Genomic DNA, 21963 nt, shown 5'->3' with positions numbered 1-21963 from the left:
GATATGGAAATGAGTGGTAATTTGGAGCTGGAAGAGGTTGTTTCCAGTCACACTCACAGAATAGCAAATCTGTGCCAATAATTAACTTTCCTATGTCTTAAATTCATGTTGTTCACCTATTGTACTCAAATTAATGAAAGTTCTATTTCAATAGATCCATGGGAACATTTGAGTCATTTCTGATAAAGATCAACATTCACCTTCAGAATTTCTCTGGTCAACTCTTGTTCTTATGCATTTATTGCTTATCACCCAGTCTGGTGTTTCTATCGCTTTTTTTTTCTGAGAAAATCCAGGCACATTCCATGCACTCAAGGCTAATCAGTTCCGATAGCAGAGAAGCAAGGATTGGAATAACATGGAGGTTATTGGGCACTTGTCCAAGGACAGTGGGGCAATAACCTGTTCATTCCTGAAATTTATGAAACTAATAGGGGGCTTAGTAATCTGCCACCTTTTCCATAAGGGTAATTTGACTAGTTTTCTTTCACCTTTTCCCTGCTGCTGATTGAGCTATTATTCCTTTGATGCAAACTTCTTAAAAGGGCATTAGAGCTTGTTTTAGGTAATTCTAGTACTTTTCTTCTCAATTTGTCCACCTGGGATTATTTCTGATCTCCCCTCTAGATTGTTCTAAGGCCACCTCCACTGTTTAGATCCTCATATGTTGGCTTACATTTCTTTCTCCTTAACCTTGGCAGTCCTCTATGAAACTTGCTTTCCTTCATGTTCCTGCTCTGAATCTCCAATACGATTTGCTTTAGAAAAAATTCTGACTAGAAGGAAGAAAATCGAGAGTTGAAGGAAGAAGAAGAGAAAAGGGAGTAATAGGGGAGCAGGGATCAGGGGCCTCAGTATATTGGTGATGTTGAGGAGTGGTACAGCTGTATATAAACCACAGGCACGACAACACTGAAAACATGAGATTCAAACTACAACCAACAAACTGTAAAATATGCGTGTCAAGGTGGCAGGCTGGGGGTGCTGGAGGGAACTTGGGAACTCCAGTGGAGGGAAGTTGGCATTGGTGCTAAACATTGTATGTCTAAAACTCAACAATCACTAACTTTGTAAGTCACAGTTCCTTAATTAAATAAAAATTTTAAAAAGTCTCTGGTCCCATTTGATATTTCTGGTTTATAACAATGAAACTCTAACTCTAATCCATGATTTTTCTTCATAGTGTATTTTCCTGCATAGTGTGTTTTATGTTTTCTATTTCTGACCCCAATTTTGAATGACTTCCTCCAAATCTATAGCTAAAACAATGCCTAATTTCCTTGATTTCTGCCTCAAATCTCCAGACACCTCGGCACATTTCTGGGTGACTGACCACCATCTCTAACTTTTGTTTAAAGGTAGACTCGTCCTATTTCCTTTCAGATTATTCACAGTGTTAGTGGGATCATTGTTCCATTCATTCATGATCACTATTTTGTGTTAGTTTTGGATCCTTTTTTTAAATCTTATCTCTTAATATAATACCAAATTCTTCTTTCCTAACATCTCTCAAACTCACACCCCATTCTTCTCTTCTTAATACTGATATTACAATTTAGACTGCCTTGTCACAATAACTTAAAGGGTCATTTTTGGGTTTCTATATCATTCTAAGTGTCGTTGCCCCTGACTAGTTATTTTTAAAATTTATTTTATAGTTTCTCTATTCTTTGAATTGCCACCCGTTCATCATAGATTGAACGATACACTTCTTCATACAATTTAAAAAGTGAAGAGTTACATATAACTCAAAACAGACACTAGTTTTGTTCTTTCTCAGAAACCAAAGACTCCCCAAGTTTTAATGGGGTCTCAGCTTCTTGACGCCCTCCCCTATTTGGATTGAGCACAGGTGGCCAAGCAAGAAAAATCATCTGTTAATCTTATCTCCCTGTATTGTGGTTTCTCTGGGCTGGCTCTTTTGGTTGGAAGAAATAGCTCCTAAAATGAGGTTTGATAAATGTTCTCTCCAGGGTTGTGGTTGTTCTGTATTAGACATGAATGTATGCACTTCCCAGGCTCCCAGACATGCTTTACAAAATTCTTTATTGTTTCTCCCTTCTGGAGAGCGATAAGGTATAACATTTCTTATTGATTTTGGAACTGTTTCTACAATGCAAACAAACACCTATCTGAGAAGCCTTGAACTAATCACAGAAAAATGTGATGATGTGGGCCCTGGAGTGTAAGAATTTCCAAAGCTATAGGTCTGTGGAGAGTTTTCTTTTTATTATTCAGGGGTCTGTTAAAAATAGTTCTCTCCATGGAAAAGGAACAATGTACAGCAGGATATTGAAATTCTTCCTGCATTAATTCTCTTGGAAGTTTAACATTAAAAAAACCCCTTGCCTACTCCATCTCTTTGTTGGGGAATCAAGACCTACACTCCTTGGTTTGCTGAGTGTTAAAAATGACACCTCTTACGCAAATAGCTCTCAGAGAATTTGGAAGCCCAGCATAGGTATTGCTGGGTCCAAGGCACAGAGCTTGTTGGTGACAGAGCCTGGACAGCACCCCAGCTGTGGAGGACTTTCTCACTGGCTGAGTGCTTCCTTCCTGTTGGAGCAAAGAGACTGTAGTGGGTCCACTCTCTGACTTATGTGACCTGGGCCAGCAGGACAAATGGAAGCCTAGGCAGATATCCTATATCTAAAGAGTGACTGTTATAAGTTAAGTTATGGGTGACAAATAAAATGCTCAATGTTTCTGTCTTGACAAATGTTTTAATAACTGGAGGGTCAAGTTGCATGCTTCAAAATCTTTAGAGTTCTTGTTTTAAGGCTATAGGTGAGAGAACTGGATCTCAGTCATTCTGTATTCTCCTCAGGATCAACTCCAGCAGCACCGAGAGGGGCTCTGGGTGCCCAAACACTAGTTCTGTCTGCTCCCCACTTCAAATACCTGTAAAAGGTAAAGGTAAAGGCCCTCCCGTTGATCGTCGATTTGCTCGAGTGGGCCCAGTAACGTCTCCATTGGAGACTTTGTTGTTACTGTGTCTGGCATATCCAATACTCTCGGTAGCTTGCCGGGCTCTCCGAGAGGGGCGGAGGAATCGAACTCGGGTCGGCCATGTTGGCCGCTTGTAAGGCGAACGCCCTACCGCTGTGCTATTGCTGGAGTGATAGCACAGCTGGAGTGATAGCACAGCGGGTAGGGCGTTCGCCTTACAAGCGGCCAACATGGCCGACCCGAGTTCGATTCCTCCGCCCCTCTCGGAGAGCCCGGCAAGCTACCGAGAGTATTCGATATGCCAGACACAGTAACAACAAAGTCTCCAATGGAGACGTCACTGGGCCCGCTCGAGCAAATCGACGATCAACGGGAGGGCCTTTACCTTTACCTTTCAAATACCTGTACTCTGGAGAATCTCATGTGGCAGATTACCACTGTGAATTTCCTGCTCAGTAACACAGTTCTGGGAGGAGCAACACAGGTCTAGCAAGCAATCTGGGCAGCAGGCAGTGGGTAAGGCTTAATAGCAAGCACCGAGGGTTGGGGGGGATGAGGAAGAACCCCAGGAGCTGCACTGGAGTCCACAAAAGTTCTTGGAAATATTCTTTGGTTGTGCTTTCCACTCTGGCTTCACGTCTTCTGGTAGAGGTGGCTCTCATCTGGTGCAAAGAACACACATTTGCCAATGACAAGCCTTTAATGTTGGTGGAAGAACTCCATTTAAACTACTATCCCTCTCCTGCTGGCCTGAAAGGACCCTTTTGGGATTTATTTATTTATTTATTTTGGCCTCATGATTCTGAGTCCATGTCACTCTACATACAAATAAATTCCACCTTTGACAATCTCTCTTTTGTGATTTAGAACCAGTTCTAAGATATAAATTCCGCCTTTTGTTTTTACTTTTTGTTTGTTTGGGGGCCACATCCAAAAATGCTTGGGGGTCAAGGCCAGGCCGGGCCTTGGAGCTTATTCTTGGCTGCACTGGTGATGGAAGCTGAGGCTCCTGTATGCAGACTGGCTCCTTCCAGAGTACACACTGTCTGCAGAATGAAGATGGAGGGTTCTTGGGCTTCTTGTGGGTTTTCTCTCTTGCTTCTCAGTTCTTTTCTCCTCTCACATCTATTTTGTCTCCCCCTTCCTTCCCTGCCTGCTTTCGTACTTTGAAAATAGCTTTCACTATATTTTGGCTTCTTTCTTAAGCCATGAAAATTCTCTTTCCTTCAGAGCAGTTCTGTTAAGTGGATGAAAGACTTTTAGTTGGATTTTTAAAAAATTTTTATTAGTGAAACACCATGAGGTACAGTTGTAGACTTACAAATTTTTGTGCTTGGGTTTCAGTTACACAATGATTGAGTACCAATCCCTCCACCAGTGTTCATTCCCCACCTCCAATGCTCCCAGCATCCCTCCCACCCTCCACCCCCTAATCCCACCCCACCCCTGTGGAAGGACATTCCCTTTTGTTCTCTCTCTCCTTTTGGGTGCTGTGGTTTTCAAAAGAGGCATTGAGTGGCAATCATGTTCGGTTTTTCAGCCTACTTTCAGCATGAGAGAGAGATAGTTGGATTATTTTGAAGAAACACTTGACAAGTGACGGACATCTTGATACTGTTCTTCGCTACCCTTTCCTCCATTCTCTCTCCTCAGAATCAGCTGTTGGTAAAGGTAAAGGTAAAGGCCCTCCCGTTGATCGTCGATTTGCTCGAGCGGGCCCAGTAACGTCTCCATTGGAGACTTTGTTGTTAAAGACAACTAATTGGTCAAACATGGTAGGTCTGCCTGGAATGAAAGACTAATTTCTTCCCCAAAACAAGAGACTAATTTCTTCCTGAGTAACTGTAGTTATGGAGGTGGGTGTTTGGAAGGGCTGTCAGAGTAACGGAAACCTGCAAATCGGCCTCTGTACCTGCCCCCAAATAGAGCAAGTTCTCATCTTCAGTCCTGAGAGTCACTTTGTTGAAAGAGAGGGTGATGGTAATAAATTAGGCTCAGTTTGTGTAAATCAGGATTGATGTTGATGTAGGCAGGAAGTTAAATTGCCCTTCAGAAGCTTCTTTGGATACTGAGCACTAAATGTTGAGTGCCTTGCATGGTCCTGATATTTTATATGCCACAGATAAGTGAGAGCATTTGATATTTGTCTTTCTTCTTCAAATTTGTGTCACTTAACATTATGTCCTCTAGTTCCACCCAAGTTGCAGTGAATTACATGATTTTATCCTTCTTTGCAGCTGCATGGTATTCCATTGATTATAAACATACCACACCTTTATTACCCAGTCATCTGTTGTTGGACACCTGTGCTAATTATATATCCTAGCTATTGTTCTGAAGGGATATCACAGTGGGTAGGGTGTTTGTATTGCATGCAGCCAACCCAGGTTCAATTCCTCTGTCCCTCTCGGAGAGCCTGGCAAGCTACCGAGAGTATCCCACCGACATGGCAGAGCCTCCTGGCAAGCTCCCTGTGATGTATTCGATATGCCAAAAACAGTAGCAACAAGTCTCACAATGGAGATGTCACTGGTGCCCGCTTGAGCAAATCGATGAACAACAGGAGAACAGTGCTACAGTGCCACAGCTATTGTTCTAAGTGCTGCAATAAATAATGAAGGGGGTGGATTATGGGGAATGACTGCTGGTGGGAATGTTTTCTAAAACAGTTATGTTTTCTAAAACATAACTATATCTCTCTATGTCTCTCTATATCTAACAATGAAGACCCTGTAAAGGTGTCAGAGGAAATATTCCAAGAGCTTGCCCATGACCCATCAGAGAAGAGGGCAGTGGGAAGATCTTCTTCTTGGGTCTCTTGGTGAGCCTGTAGTCTGGATGTGGCCGCTACCTGTACCTGATGCTCTGCTTGTGGGCCAGTGCCACCCTCACTTGTTAACACCCTACAAAATTTGTGCATGGCTTTTATTTCCCTATGCTGGTTGTTTTTTAGATCTTCAGGTTTCTTAGAGAAATGCCTCAAAATGGCCTCAATGCTTTTCTTTGGGGTCAATCTGTGGAGAGGTGTTGAACACATCCCTGCATGCCCCTCCACCCCCAGCCCATCTCCCTAGGTTGGGGGAATGATGATGGTGATGTGGAGATGGGCTAGCCCAAGGGCTGCAGTGGTGTGGAAGTTTGCCTTTTAATTTGCTGACACAATTGGGCCTGTCTTTATTCTGTTGCTCTTCCATATCAGTTGTAAATTCTGCTGAAATTCACTGTCTGAATGAAGAGGACACATATTTTTCCCTGGGAGTAATATATTTTGTAAACTTGGTGACGTCACATTAAATTTGTTTTTGTTTTGCATTGGTTCAGTGATTTCCCCTAACCTGCCTCCTTCCAGTCACATGGCTTCATTGTGTGTCTTAAACAGCTGTTCTCGCTCCCTTTAGGGAAGTCACTGAGTAAGCCCTATGAGATGAGTGATGGAGTTGCCCCAGAAGTGTGCTAGAAAGTTGCACCAGTCTTGCTGGTCGGGAGGACCCAAGTCGGCTGGGGGATTCATCTGCCTGAGATTGGTGAAGGAGGACTTTGGGAACTGCAAGGAATGGGACATGAGTTTTACCCAGAGCTTCCAGATACCTGGCTGCTTGAGTATTTGTTTCCTCTCTCCCCCAACACCTTGGGGCTTGTTGTTTGTCACAGTTCAAAGCTGGTTTAAAAATATTGCTCAACCTTTCTTGTTTATTCCACCGAAGTGACTCCTGGATCTGTGGGATAAGAACTCTCCAAGCAGAGCTGTAAATATTGAATGAGTCTTTTTTTAGTTACATAAATAACTTTCCTGTGTCGTGTGTGTACATGCATAGAAAACTCATCCAAAAGATATTCCAGCCCCCCTGGCTATTGCCAGGTTGTCTCTTAAATAACCATGGCAGGAGTTTTGGAAAGATGCTCTGGAGATTTAGTGTCCTCAGCATACAAAAACTGTTGGTGGAGCTCCTCCGTGATACTGAAGGCCATGAATTCACATCCCAAAATAAACCCTCTGATTCTTTTTTTTTATGTAGGAATACTGCTATTTATTCAGCCACTGATTAGCTGATTGAATTGGGCATGAACTCCACCTTACTTTTTTCTTCATAATTTTATTTTTTTCTTATATTTATTTATTGAATCGCTGTGAGAAAAGTTACTAAGATTTCAGGCTTAAGTCTTGGTCATACAACAATCAAACAACTTTCCCTTCACCACTACTCGTTTTTCACCACCAAGAACCCCAATATACCCCCCATCCCTCCCAATGCCTGTGAGGCAGATGATTTCTACTTAATTCTTCTCTACATTGATTACATTCATTATTTCGACAAAAGACGCACCATTATTGTTTAGAATTTCCCCCCAAACAATCAGAATTGCTAAAAAGGCATTGTGAAATACTTTGTTTTCTATAGCTGGTTATGAGAATCATATAATGTCGTGTGACCGCTATTGTGGCCATGTGATTTTGGATTTCTGCCAAGAGCCAGATAATTATGAGATTGGTTTCTGTGCGTCTGGTGTTATGGCTGTGCCGGAGAGCCACTTGTGGGGGGCAACTCGTGACCTTGGTAGGGCATGAAGGATGAGCAGGCACTGCCCCCTTCCCATGAGAATGCAGTTGCTCCGTCACTGCCGGCTCATACCTGGCTTTCCAATAAACTCTGAGGCGGCAGCCACCTTGCTGCCAGGGGGAAAAAGGTGGAAGGGAGCAACACGCTTTCCCTCCTGGGGAGGCATGGCGCCGTCGTTTAACACATGGTCCATTTACTTTTCTGCCACCAGCTGCTGGGCTCTGGACTAAGTCCCTTTGCCTCTGGAGCCATGGCTGTGCCAGAGAGCCGCTTGTTGGGGGCAACTCGTGACCTCGGTAGGGCGTGCAGGATGAGTTGGAACCTCCTTCTTTCCCATGAGACTGCAGTTGCCCTGTCACTGCCGGCTCATACCTGGCTTTCCAATAAGCTCTGAGGCATAGCCAATATGTTACTGGGAGCTTGCCAGGCTTTGCTGTGCTGGCGAGATACTCTCAGCCATCTTGCATATGGTCCAGATGCATTTCTGCCAAAAGCCGCTGGGTTTTGAGATTTGTTTCTGAGTCTCTGGGATCATGGCCGTTAATCAGCTTGATTAGGAGCCAGAGAGGCCGTTTGTAGGTGGTGACTTGGAGTCTCGTTGGGGTGGGGAGGAAAGGGCCGGTTCCACCTCCATCTGGTGAGGGCCCATGTGTCTCATCACTGCAGGCCCAAACCTGACTGTCCAGTGGCCTCTGGGGGCTGGTGGTCACTGGGCCACCAGGGGGAACAGGCCAAGGCATGAAACCTATTCCCACCTGGAGTGGCCCAGCGCCAGTAATCTACTGAAGGAACAGGATGCATTTCTGCCCAAAGCCTTTGGGTTCCAAGATTCGTTTCTGAGTCTCTGGGATCGTGGCCATGCAGCAGTTTGATCAGGAACCAGAGAGGCCATGCCTCCAAGTATATAGCTTAACCAGAGGTGGTTTGTGGGTGTGTCTCCCACATACCTAACTTTTGGCTGTTTACTTTCTTGGTAAACTTTGCCCCAGTTTTGGGGGTCTGGCCAAAGGCACAGCAGCAATTTTGGGGTATCTGAAAGTCTGATGGTGCCATCAGGCTGCTGATGTACTCACATCACAGGTACAGATTGACCTGCTGGCGGCACCATACTCCCTTAATCCTCTGATTCTTAACCCCCTCCCCACACTTACTCATGTCTTGATTCTCAGGCAGTCACACAGTCACAGGTTGCTGTGCAGAGGTCACTGCTGCCGTATTATCTGTTTGACCTCCTTACATTTGGGAAGCTTCTGCTGGGTTTATCTGTCATTGTGTAATAAAACCCCCAGGCTCAATTGCTTAGAACAACAACTATCATTTAGTTTGCTCATGCATTTTGCATTTGGCCAAGATTTGGTAGTGATAGTTTTCTTGCTCATTCAGTGGAATCTCGGTGCTTTGAGGTAACTTGCTGGCTATAAGAATCATCTGAAGATTCACTCCGAGGTCTGGTGTTGGAGGCTGTCTGTGTCTGGGATGATAGGTGGAGCTGACAGCCAGAACACCTACATCTGACCTTGCCTTGTGACTGCTCTCTATTCTCACAGCTTGTGACTGGCTTCCTAGAGTGAGAGAGCCTCCCAATGAAATGAGGCAGAGGCAAAAACAAAACAAAACAAAAAACCCCCAAACAAACAAAACAAAAAACACGGCATTTGCAAAATCTAGCTGTGGATATCATTTGCAACCATATGCTCTTGGGTTGAGGCCAGTGTTGTTCAATTCCTGAAAATTTTTTCGTTAACGTTAAAATTTCTTTATGCTTTTTGGGGCCACAGCTGATGATGATTAGGGATCACTCCTGGCTATTTCTGGGCATGATATATGGTGTTGGGGACTGAACTCAGCTTGGCCTTGTGCAAGGGTAGGCACTTACTCTTCTATCTCTCTGGGCTTTAACTTAAAAAAATTCAGAAAGGCTCTGACTTATGATGGTTCAACTTATGATATTTTGACTTTTTGGGAGTGTAAATGCAATATCCATATAGTAGCACTGTAGCACTGTCCTCCTGTTGTTCATTGATTTGCTTGAGTGGGCACCAGTAATGTCTCACAACAAATTGTGAGATTTGTTGTTACTGTTTTTGGCATAGCCAATATGTCACTGGGAGCTTGCCAGGCTTTGCTGTGCTGGCAAGATACTCTCAGTAGCTTGCCGGGATCTCTGAGAGGGTTGGAAGAATCAAACCCAGGTTGACTGTATGCAAGGCAAACGCCCTCCCCGCTGTGCTATCGTTCCAGCCCATTCATATGTTATATTATAATATATGTACAGTATAAGCTAATGAGAATCTTAGATTATTCTGTTTTCCACATTCCGTACAGTATACACTAAATAAATGATTTCACCCTCTACTATAAAATAGATTTTGTGTTAGATAATTTTGCCTTACATTACATTTTCAACTTTTGATGGATTTATTGGGACATGACATCATTTTAAGTCCAGGAAGATGTATACTTTGAATTCACTTGTTCTGGTATCTTCTGAAAGAATAATTATTCATATATTTGGAGAACAGTTGTTACCCTGCACGTAATTTTTTCTTCGATATTTTTCCTTTACCTTCATTATATTTACATATATATAGTCCGTCCTTCCTTCTTTCCTTCCTTCCTTCCTTCCTTCCTTCCTTCCTTCCTTCCTTGCTTCCTTCCTTCCTTTCTTCCTCCCTCCTCACCCCCATCTCTCCCCATCACTCATCTTCACATCCTCCTGCAAAGCAGAACCAACCTCTGTAGGATACATGCAAAGAAAGTTTATTTCCACTGAGTTATATCCCTGGGACCAAATATAAGTTAATTTTATGCATTATTAGTTCTGTGCTCTCAAATTTTAGTTTTTAGAGTTTTATTTAAAACTTACTATAAATCTACTAGCTTAAAAATTGAAATTGATTTTCTTTAGCTTTGCAGGCTTCTTTATAAGGATGTTTTTTGGAGGGGGAGGGTAGCTGCACAGTTTTTATTCCTTTCTAATTAATTAGTATGAAAGTGATAGCAACAGCAGATAGGGCATTTGCCTTGCACTCGGCTGACCTGGGTTCGATTCCTCTGCCTCTCTTGGAGAGCCCAGTAAGCTTCCAAGAGTATCTCACCCGCACTGCAAAGCCTGGCAAGCTACCCATGACATATTTGATATGCAAAAAATAGTAACAACAAGTCTCACAGCTTGTTGTGAGATGTTACTGGTGCCCGCTCGAGCAAATCAATGAACAGTGGGAGGACAGTGCTACTAAAATGCTACTAATGAATTAGAGCATTTCAGGAGTTGGGGATGTTGGCACCTCTGTATTCATTTCGCCATTTCCTCTCCAAATCTTGGCCTGAATAATTTAGGAATTACAAAATGAAAGCAGGTAGTTGTTTGTTGAGGGGCCTGCTGTGTGTATTGTAGTTGATTGAGTAGCTCTATGTAATACTTCCTTATCTTTACCCTCCATGTTCTATTAAGACAATAAAAACTCCTTCAGGCATTGCCAAATAGTCTCTGGGACACCTATCCCCAGAACACTGTTTGAGAGCTTCAATATCATTTCCTATTTATGTTATTATCAAGCCTATATCTATATATGTATATATATATTCCAGAGTTGGAAGAGTGGTCAAGAAGTTAATCTGTTCAGTCCCTTCATCTGGCAGGCAAAATATTCTTTGTGCTTAAACACATAGTTTGATGATGAAGGTGGAGAGCAAGAAGCAACTGAGACCTGCTCAAGGCTGCCTTGGTTGGGTGTTTGCCTTTTGACACTTTCCCTAGATGCTTCTTAGTCTCAGTTCATTAGCTGATAAAATCTGTTCACATAGGAGTCTTGGTTGCAGAATTCCTCTCATCTTCTTTCTTTGGAGAGAGGAGACAATCTCAAGAATGACTTCATTGACAATACTTACCTGTGGGTGCTTTTGCTCTTGGAGGGGTGATGTCATCTGTCAGTTCCTTGTTGGTTCTGCTTTGCAGGAGGGAGTGAGAATGAGTGATGGGGAGAGAGAAACATGGACATTAGCAATTATTTCTGTGATGCTCCCTGGTTCTCATCAATGTCAGGGAGGAGCTGGCTTTGAAGACCTGAGAGGTGGGGGGGGGGAATGTTGCTTCACTTAAATCCCAGGGTGTTTAAGAGAGAGGACACAGCTCCCAGGCAAGGAAATCTTGGCTGGAATATTGAGTGTGGAGTGAGCAAAGATTTGTAATGGCGAGACATAAAAATAATACAAGGTCTAGAGCTCAAGCTCTGTGTGATGGCTGAAATTATGGCTCGTTGGAAATTGCCTAGTGAGCATCCAGGTGTTCAAATCTCAAGAGGGTCATTAAAGGCTTCATTTAGCTCGGGGGCCAGGGAGAGCTTGCAGGGAGATGCACTCCCTGGGAAACGGAAGCAGCTCAGTGTTGTCAGTGCCTACATCCCTGCCTGCAACTTCCTTCCCCTGGGAAGCCAAATGACTTATCATACACATTTGGAATGTGCTGAAGAGAGAGCAATGCAATAAACCAATCCTTCCTTTATTCCCATGGATCTCGTTTCTCAGCAGTATCTGCCAACATGGTTCCCACTTCTTGGGTGAGAGGTGACGCCACCTTACATGGTTCATTGACTGCTAGAAGCAGAACACAGAGACCCAGCTGCCCTCTGCCACGTGTTTTTCTTGGGGGTGTGTAGTTTGTCCCTAGAGAGGTCAGCATGCTAACAGAGTCAGTTGCTTTTGCCACCAGGCTCTGGGCTCTTGTCTTTATGTCACAGAAAATAATGTCCAGATAAGACAGGTGGTGAACCGAAACAATTTTATTTCAGAAACAGAAGAGGAGAGAGAAAAGAAACCCTATGGCATAAAAGAAAGGAATGACATCCCAAGTTGTGATGTGGGTAATTCCAGAATAGAATGAGCTCCCCTGGCTTTGGCAATGTTAGTTTTATAGGGTTTTTTCAAATTTTTTTGTCTTGGGGATTTCTGTGTAGAGACAAAGGTATTGCCAGGGCCCGGACAAGGGAAGAGCATTTTAAACTTTTGGTGGTCTTCTTGCAACTCTTTCATGGTCCTATACTCCTACTGAAGATTTTTTTTCCTCGCAGGGAGCAGAGACCTCTCTGGGATCTTATCAGACTTCAGTTCCTGCATCTCCAAAGGGCGCTCAATTTTGATGCTTTGGAAGGGCTGGTGAGAGATTAGTAATACATTTTTAAAAAAATATCTTTTGTGTGTGTGTGTGTGTGTGGTCACATGCGGCAATACTTGGGAGTCACTCCTGTTGATATTTTTGAGGATCATGTGGTGCCAAGGATCAAACCTAGATCTCCTGTATGCAAGGCTTGTGCTCAGCCTGTTGAACTACCTCTTTGACTCTTATCTTGGTTTCATAACTTCCCCAAACTCATTGCCAGCGGCCCACTATCAATCTGCCCTTCCCCATCACCCAGCAGTGTTCATGTCCACCTGCAGCCTCACCCCTAACAGAAGCTAAGGCAATGATTATTGACTCCCTAAATGTGTACAAGACTACACAGGTCATGAATCTGTTTGGAAAATATTCTTCACACCAGGAGCTTGCAGCTAGGAAATGTTCAGGTAGATGAGAAAGCCAAGACTAATTTCTAGCACAGCAGTAACTCAAATCAGCAAGACAGCCTGTGCTGAATTCCTGCGTCTGGCTCAGGAGGTGCTGAGAGCTGCCCTTACAGTCACTCCACACCTGTTAGTCAGGCTGGGAAGGAAAGGTGGTAACAACCACTTTCTGCTGCATCTCAGCTGATGCTCTCAAGATCTTGAAAGGAGGATGTCATTAGTGCTCTCATTTAGTTGACGAGGAGGCAGAGGCTGGGAGGAAGAGAATGCCATGAACAATTTCTATATCCAAGCACTGTAATCAGAATTTATAAGGCAACATTTCAGCATATTATCATCAGGATTTTTACTACTTTAATTTTACAGTCAAGGAGAGAGATGCTTAAGACCAAGATGAATGACTTCCCAAGACCATGTGGTCAGTGTGTGAGTTCAAGTCTCTTCCATTAGCATCACATAAATATGATATGGAAAGTAAAGAGCAGGGGGACAGTTGTAGCAAGGCGAGTAGCATAGACAAAGAGTTTGTAATTTGTGTAGAAAGATACATGGTATGTTTGGCAGAAGATCCCAAAGCCTGTAGTGATGACCCAGACAAACTTTCTATGCAGAAAGGGTAAGTGTGAGATGTAACAGGACACAGAGTTTTCTCTGTTGAATAAATATCCAGCAGGGATGCATGATATGGAAGGAGAGAGTTCATAAAGTAGTCAGATCAGGTAGGAAAGTAACCAAGAATGAACAAAGGCCATACAAAGCGTTGATTGCACTGGCCAAAGAAGAATAATCATGTTTCAATGGAGACATCAGGATTTAAGGTACCACCACTGGGGAAAGGAATGGTGATGGACAGAAACAGATAAATTCCAAGAAGTTATTTTTTATCTTTTAATTTAAAAGCACCAATTGATGAGCTGCTCTTGGAGGATCAGCCATCAATACTGCTTGGAATACTTATATTAAAGCTATTCTATCAGCTTTGCTATATTGAAAAGGAAATAAAGCCCTGGGGACAGTGAAGTTACTTTCCAGGATGTCTAGTTCCACAATGTAAGAACATTTGGTTCATCCAGGTTAGGTTGGTGGCCTCAAAGCACCTCAGGATTGCGTTTTATGAATCTGAGGGACCAAAGTTCCCAGCAAGAGCCAGGGATATGGCTCAGTAGTGGAGTACTTGCCTTGCATGTGTGAGGCTCTGCTTTAATTGCTGGCATGCACACATACAAATCAAAACAAAATAAAAAAAACCCCAAACTCAAACAAGCAGCAAAGTAGCCCTTAGCCATTTATTTATATGAGGTCTTAAAATGACTCTATCTACTACTTGGATTATAGGGAAATGGGAGCAGGTGTATGAGTAACCCCTGTGTCCTCCTGCTCACCCACTCATCCTGTACTTATTCACAGAGTCCCTAAAGTCTTATTATGTTCTTGTTTTTGTTTATGGGCCAAACCTGGAAGTTCTGTGAGATGACTCTGGGTTCTGGGCTCAGGTATCACTTGGGGTGAGGCTTGGGGGATCATATGGGATTCCCAGCTCAGCTGCATGCAAAGCAAGTGCCCTATCTGTTGTACCTGCTCTGGCCCCACACCTAGAGTTTTCTATCAGCTCTTCTAACCCTAGGCACACAGCAGAAAGAGGTAAAAGGCAAATAAAATATCCTTTCTAGAACCTGCTCCCTGCATCACTTGGGCCACGAGGAGGATTGCCAGGCGTTGCGCCCTGGGTGTGAGCCCATCCCTGGCAGTCACCCTACCGCGGTGGGAGAGCCCATGCCGAACACGGCCTGCTCTTCTCTTCATCTGCACGTACTGACCCGAAATTCAAGTTCTGTCACAGAGTGTCTGCCTCAGAGTGCAGTGTTCCTGCATGTTGGGGCCTTTTCAGAGGGACCCTGTGAAAGCTCAGTCAGGATTGCAACTTAGGGCTCACACACGAGGCCATTGCTGACCACTGAGCTCTAGCCCTGATGCTGGAGAGAAGCTGTGGTAGAAGAGGTCTTGTTGCCCCCCAAACTTTGCTACTCCTGATGTTGGAAAGTCTCTTTTCTTCCCTCTTTTGCAGGATACTACTGGGACCTGAGTCTTATTTCTGTGAATATTTCTGTGAATATTCTGCAAAAGAATATCCAACAGACTTGGGACATGATTTTCTTGGAGAAGCTTAAACCACTAAAGTTTATATAAAGTGTTCTTTATACCTTCCTCACATGGAGTTTAGTTTGGAGGAAGCTTGCTGAGTTCAGATAAAGCATTTTATTCTTTACATATTTATTATCTTTGCCATGTTCTATTTTAGTGGACATGGAAAATAAGACTTTAGCTTGGAGGGCCAACTTTTTAAAAAAAATCTACAATAGCTCCAGTTCTCAGTTATTGTTTTTTTCTTTTTTAAAAAAAGATTCTTGGCTCAGTTGGGGCTTAGGCCCTTTTTGACTGGTCTTGTTTGCACATTGGAAGAGAGAGACACCCCCTGGGGTTCATCTCCTAGAAGGAAGGAAAAGCTTCTCCTTGTCCTGCTTCCACTGTTCAGCAGGTTTCTCTTGGCCAGGGCTCCTGCCTGCTTGTGCTGAGACAGATGCTCCCATTATGCTGGGAGCCAAGAGCCGAGTTAACTCCTGCTGTTTCCGAAGCCCCCATGTAGCTTCCCAGCCTAGTTTTTAGTTCTCAGGCTTCAGGAAACGCTCCTTCGAGTACCCCATCCTCTGTCCTCTCTGTGGTTGGGTGAGAGGAACTAGCCCTGGTTTCATGGTGAAAGGCCTGCTTGTAACCTCAGCTCCTCTATTTCCGAGCATCCTGGACAGGTTGCTTTAGTTCCTTGACTTAGGTTTTCTGCTCTAACAAAGGAACAATGTCACTTCCTCAGGGGATGGATGTGAAGCCCAGTGTGCCAGTGTGACAATGGATGCAAATAGCAGGTAAGTGGCACACACACTCTGTTCATGTTTGGGCTCACTAGAGTCTGCTCTGATCCAGGATTTGGCTAATCCAGATGTTTGATGCTCTAACACTGCCAAGCCCTAAGGAGGGATTTGGGCCAATTGATGGATGGAGAAGGAAGGGGTCTGTGAAGAGAGGGCAGAGCAAGGAGTGGTTTGGAGCTTGATAAGTCAACGGGAGGGCATTTTTTCTCTTTTCTTTTTTTTTCTTTTTTTTTTTTTAATTTTATTGAATCACTGTGAGAAAGTTACAAGCTTTCATGTTTGGGTTACAATCACACAATGATCAGCACCCATCCCTCCACCAGTGCACATTCCCCACCACCAGTCTCCCCAGTACACCCACACTCCTTTCCCACTCTCCCTCTGCCTCCACAGCAGACAATACTCCCCGTATTCTCTCTACTTTTGGGCATTATGGTTTGCAATACAGACACTGAGAGGTCATCATGTTTGGTCCATTATCTACTTTCGGCACACATCTCCCAATTCGATGTTGTTGAGTCTTGAATGGCTGTTGCGAATCTCTGTTGGGGTTCCAGGAAAGGTTCTGTGCACTTCCATATTATAAGTCAGGCTGAGTTTAATTTTTGAAAAGGTAGTGGAAGGTACATTGAATTAGGGAGAAAGAAGATATGACTTCCAAATTGGAGATTCTGGCAAAAGACTAGGTGAGGAATGAAGAGGATTTGAACTTGGGTGATAGCAATGCACTGACTCAGGGAAAAAAATATGAAGATATCATTTTTCATTCTGCTAAGAGTTTTTATTGGTTGCTTTCTGAGGGACACATGTATTCAGGGGCTACTGGCTTTGTGCTCAGGGTTTGTGCTTGGTGGTGTTTAAGAGAACTTGTGGTGCTGGGCACTGAATATAAACTTCTTGTGGGCAAACCATGTTTTGTATGTGCTCAGCCCATTAAGCTCTCTTTCTCGACCAGGATCTGAGTTTTATTCAGTCTCTGAGCATCACTGGAAGGGGATGATTAGAGCATTTAGACCAGTAGATATTTTCAGCAGTTTAGCTAAAACAAATCTTTTCGGTTATCAGGAGAGATTTTGGTAAACTGGGTGAATTTTGAGGCAGTCACAGATCAGCGCAAGGAATGAGGATAACATTGGGAAAGGAATGAATGATCTGCATATTTGAAGTAAGCCAATGAGATAGGTAATTTTCTTGATAGGTTTCCCTGTATATGGTTTTGTCACACCAAATTAGTCTAAGTGAGGCTTTCTGTGGAATGTAAAGACTTCAGACCATAGATCCAAAATAATCAAAATCTCAAGAAACACTCATTCCTATTGTGATACCGTGTTGTTTATTTTTTACAGAACAGTGGATGAAAAAATTTGCTTTACCCTGAATTTTTGCTTTGTTGTTTTTGGAATCCATGCTGGCTACAATGGATGAAGCGACAATTGCTAACCTCCAGCTCTGGTCAAAATAAGCAAAGTCTTGGAATTAGTGTTGGGAGTTCTCCAAGATATATTACCAAAGGAATCTTTTTTCTGTGACATGGATTCATGTTCCATTTTCTTATGACTAGCTGAACACTCTTTTTTGAGTGCTTTCTGAAAAGATGAGACTGATTAACAAGGATTTTGATAAATCAGTATTAAGGCAGTATACATGTTGCCAATACCTGTTCTGAGAGTTTAGGCAATCCATGTATGTTTGTTATCTTTACTTTTTGTGTCAGAGAAAACCTAGGACTCTTCAACATCAAGGCAGAAGTTGAGAATGCAGGGGTTGGAAATAACTAATTTGGATTTAGATTCTTTTTATGTTACGGATTATCTCTGAAGTCTTCTTGACATAGGTTATTAGTCACTGGTGGTGAAAGAGGCAGGAAATGATATGCTTCTTCTGCAGAAGCTGGGGTGTGGTGTGTTGCTGGCTTCTAGTCTCAGATATGGGACACCCATAAAAACTTTGCATTTGGACATTTCCTGTCAAGTTAAATTGTAGACCTCAAGGTGTGCCAAGTCTATTAACTGGTATGTTGTTCTTGGGACCAATGCCCTTTCAGACGCGGAGATCATAATCCTGTTTGCCTTTTGTTGCAAATATGGAGCCACGCTTGAATGACAAAGTTGATTTGAGGTAGTTCTGCCCACTTTGGTTGACACTGATGTGATGCTCACAGTAAGGAATAGGATCTCACAGTATCAACTTTTAGGAGGTATTTTTGTATTTAGAAAACTTTATTCTTCTAATTTACTACTTGTGTCCATTGACTCCTTCATCTATCATTGAAGGACCAGCAGGGAGAAAAACAAATGATTCAAGGGGAAATCATGAATAGTAGTCAAAGAAACATTTCTGACTCTGGATAACTGGTTCAGGTTTCCCATGACTCAGAATGCGACAGCTTCTGTTCTGGTCACAGGTTCCAAAAAAGTCCCAAAAAATATATCTCAGAGTGGCAAAAAGGTATAGTCGAAGTGACATCTGCAATTGTTTGTTCATTGCAGCACTCTTTACAATAGCCAGAATCTGGAAAAAACCTGAGTGCCCGAGAACAGATGACTGGTTAAAGAAACTTTGGTACATTTACACAATGGAGTACTATGTAGCTGTTAGAAAAGATGGAGTTATGAAATTTACATACAAGTGGTACTACATGGAAAGTATCATGTTAAGCGAAATGAGTCAGAAAGAGCGGGATAGACACAGAAAGATTGCATTCATCTGGGGAACATAAAGCAACAAAACGGGAGACTAACACCCAGGAATGGCTCAGATTAGTACCAGGAATTTTGCTCCATGACTTGAAGGCCAGCCACAAGTGCTAGGTGAAAAGGAAGCTCAGATAGAGAAGAGAGCACCAAATAAAGGGTGTTGTGAAGACCCTCCCAGGGTGGGAGAGACATGCTAAAAGTAGTCTATAGACCAAACATGATTGCCACTCAATGCCTCTCTGGCAAAACACAGTACCCAAAAGAAGAGAGAGAGAACAAGGGGGAATGCCCTGCCACAGTGGCAGGGTGGGACGGGGGGGGGCGGGGGATGGAGGGTGGGAGGGATGCTAGGACCCGTGGTGGGGGAGGATGGGCACTGGTGGAGGGATGGGTACTTGATCATTGTATAACTGAAACCCAAGCACAAAAATTTATAAGTCTATAAATGTACCTCATGGTGTTTCACTAATAAAAAAATGATTAAATAAACAAAACAAAACAAAACAAAAAAACAAAAAAGTACCAAAAGGGACTATCTTCCTATTTTGATCTTATTTCTCCTACATGCCAGGCATTTTAATCTCTTGAATTTCTCACAAGGTCAAGAAGTTAAGAGGAAAGAAAATAAATGAATGTTTGTAAGATAATATTGTTTAGCAAGCATTCTCCTAGATGCTTTGTTACCTTCTTTAATTCTAAGCTTGTTCCTATCAACTGTAGATATTTTTACATAATTTTAATAATTAGGTGAGACTGGGAAAAGTTGATCCAATTTTTCATGTTCATCCGATTTTAAGAAGTGAGGCTTATATATTAGAATCCAGTGTTTATTCATTAGAGTCCATTGGCTTATCACTGTGCTACTCCTGCCACTTTGTTTCTTAATATTTTTGGCTAGTAGGCTGAAGCTTCAGCATCTAGCTTCGTGTATTACCTGATATGCAGCTTTGAATGCATCTTTCTATACATTTCTCTATGTTTGAATTTCTGGTTTTGAAATAGGGATGGTAATTCTGATCTTCTTTATGACAACCAGGCAGTGTTAGAGTTTAATGTGAATAATGATAACTTCAGAAATATAAAATTTGTGTTTGATGTAAATTCACCAATAATGAGACAGGTTTGATTGAGTGCTTTTCTTTTCATTCCCCTGTCCCAGACACTATACTCACCAAGTGAAATAGGTCTAATTTCAGGCACAGGTAAAATATACATTTACTTTAGAGAACAAATAAATAGGAAAAAGACACTAGTGACTATATAAATATAAACATATACAAATCATAAAGAAACTGGTTAGACACAAATGCTCCTGTATTGAGAGCAGTAAAGTTACTCTTCGAAGACTGGAAAGAGAAAGGGAGTGCTTTGTTTAGAGAGCCTCTCAATGGGGAAAGTCACACATTCTTTTCTAATAAATAAAAAATTTGCTTGGAGGTCACAAGCAAGTTTGAATAAATGTTATTGGTAAGTGAGGAGCAGGTGAAGATGCATTCTTGATATAAAAAAGAAAATACCTGGTAATATGTCTTCTATGAGACTTTCTGGTTACTCCCAAAGGTGCTTTTAAAAATTTAATTCTAATCCTGGGTTACCAATCCTCTAAAGTTGTTTATTAAACCCATTTGATAGAAGTGTTGAAATAAAAATAAAGATACAAAAATAAAGAAGGAGCAATAGTGCTATAGTCTAGGGGTATTTTGTGATGTGTCACTTATTTTCTGTCTCTGATCTTTAGATAAGGAAGAAGAACCAGAGTTGAAGGTTATTTAGAATCCAATAAAGCATAAAGTGCCCAAATCCAGAATTAAGCCACTCACCACTGGCTATGACCCCAAAGAAAACAATATAAAACACAAAGGACCATGAAAAATCATGAAATGCCTGCCCAGACTCTGGCTGTAGAGGCAATGGTGGTGTTTTCTTTTTTTAATAGATAATAGAATAATTCTAACATGACATATATTGTAGTGTCCTCTCTCCTCTCAAATCTACCTATCAAATGTGGCACCATCCACAACATCCATCCTCAGTGCCACCTCCTCCTTAAAGCTTTTTGTCTCATTTTTCAGAGACTCATTGCTCCTTTTTTTCTGTTCTTTGGGAACTTAACACATTTAGTATAATTCCCAGTTACTTGCATAACTATTTTATCTATCTAATTAATGATCTCCATCAATGCAAAAGAGAATTTTATTTAGTTCCCATGGCACCAAGGGAAGAGGTACTAAACAGTGTTTGTGAAACTGAAGTCAAAGAACAATGGTTGAGTAATAGAAGTGTCCTGGCAACACGGACAATCAGAGATGGAGCCAACAGTTCTGGCTGACAAAGGGCAAGTATTGACTCTGACCATAATTTCAAAGATTTAATGCTATTTTTTGTTCAAGTCTTTCCATCCCTCTGAGCCAAGTGAGACAATATCACCCGTTCTCCTATACTTACAGGAGAAATGTAGTCACTTACTAAGTACCTACTATGAGCTCAGAGCTTCTTAATTTTTGGATATTTTGATTATAAGATGACATTAATTTTGAAAGAATATTTTGGAAAAACATAAAAATCATGTCAACTGTAAGATTAATTTTTTTGTCTTAATAATAGAATGCAGTATGAAGCTCAGCTATCCTATCCTTTGGACCACAAAGAAGTAGAACTAAACTATCAAAGCCTCCAAGAATATACACAAGTCAGCAGTTTGGAAGCTATTGATGATTTTACAGGAAATTCATAGTGCACACCTAAAGCAGGTGGTTTTCTAGTGCTCTTTGGGTGCGGTCTTTCTTCACTTAATCCATTTCTAAAGTGCTTTTCTAGTAGGCTCTCCTTCAATTCACTTTTTTGGGCCAGTTATATTAATTTAATTCTACCTCTCCTTCCTAGTTCCCCAGAGGTGAACTCTTTCAAAGAGTTATGCAGATTATTTTAGCTAATTTTTTTTTTATAATTTATTTCTTTATTGAATCACTGTGGGAAAAGTTACAGAGCTTTCGGGTTTAGGTCTCAGTCATGTAAATATCAAACACATTTCCCTTTACCAATACTTATTTTTAACCGCGAACCCCAATAGAACCCCACCTCCCACCCCTCCCAATTCCTGTGAGGCAGTTGAGTTCTAGTTAATACTCTATCTACTTTGACTAGATACATTGTTTTGATAGAAGATGCACAATTATTGTTTAGGGTTTACAACCCCCCCCCCCCATCAGACATGCTGAAACAGCGTTGTGAAATGATTTGCTTTCTACAACTTTGTTTAAGAATAAAATGATGTCG

The 21963-nt window shown here is 42.1% G+C and overlaps 1 pseudogene; it reads left to right on the top strand.

The window, feature by feature from the left end:
- The window catches only part of LOC130021295 (60S ribosomal protein L5-like), a 38831-nt pseudogene extending 17410 nt beyond the window's left edge, over window positions 1-21421 (top strand).
- Window positions 21422-21963: the final 542 nt, after the last annotated feature.

Source organism: Sorex fumeus, unplaced genomic scaffold, assembly GCF_029834395.1.
Source record: "Sorex fumeus unplaced genomic scaffold, SorFum_2.1 ptg000015l, whole genome shotgun sequence".
Classification (NCBI taxonomy): Eukaryota; Metazoa; Chordata; class Mammalia; order Eulipotyphla; family Soricidae; genus Sorex; species Sorex fumeus.
Note: the sequence above shows the minus strand (reverse complement) of the source record. Positions and strands in the feature narration are given on the sequence as shown.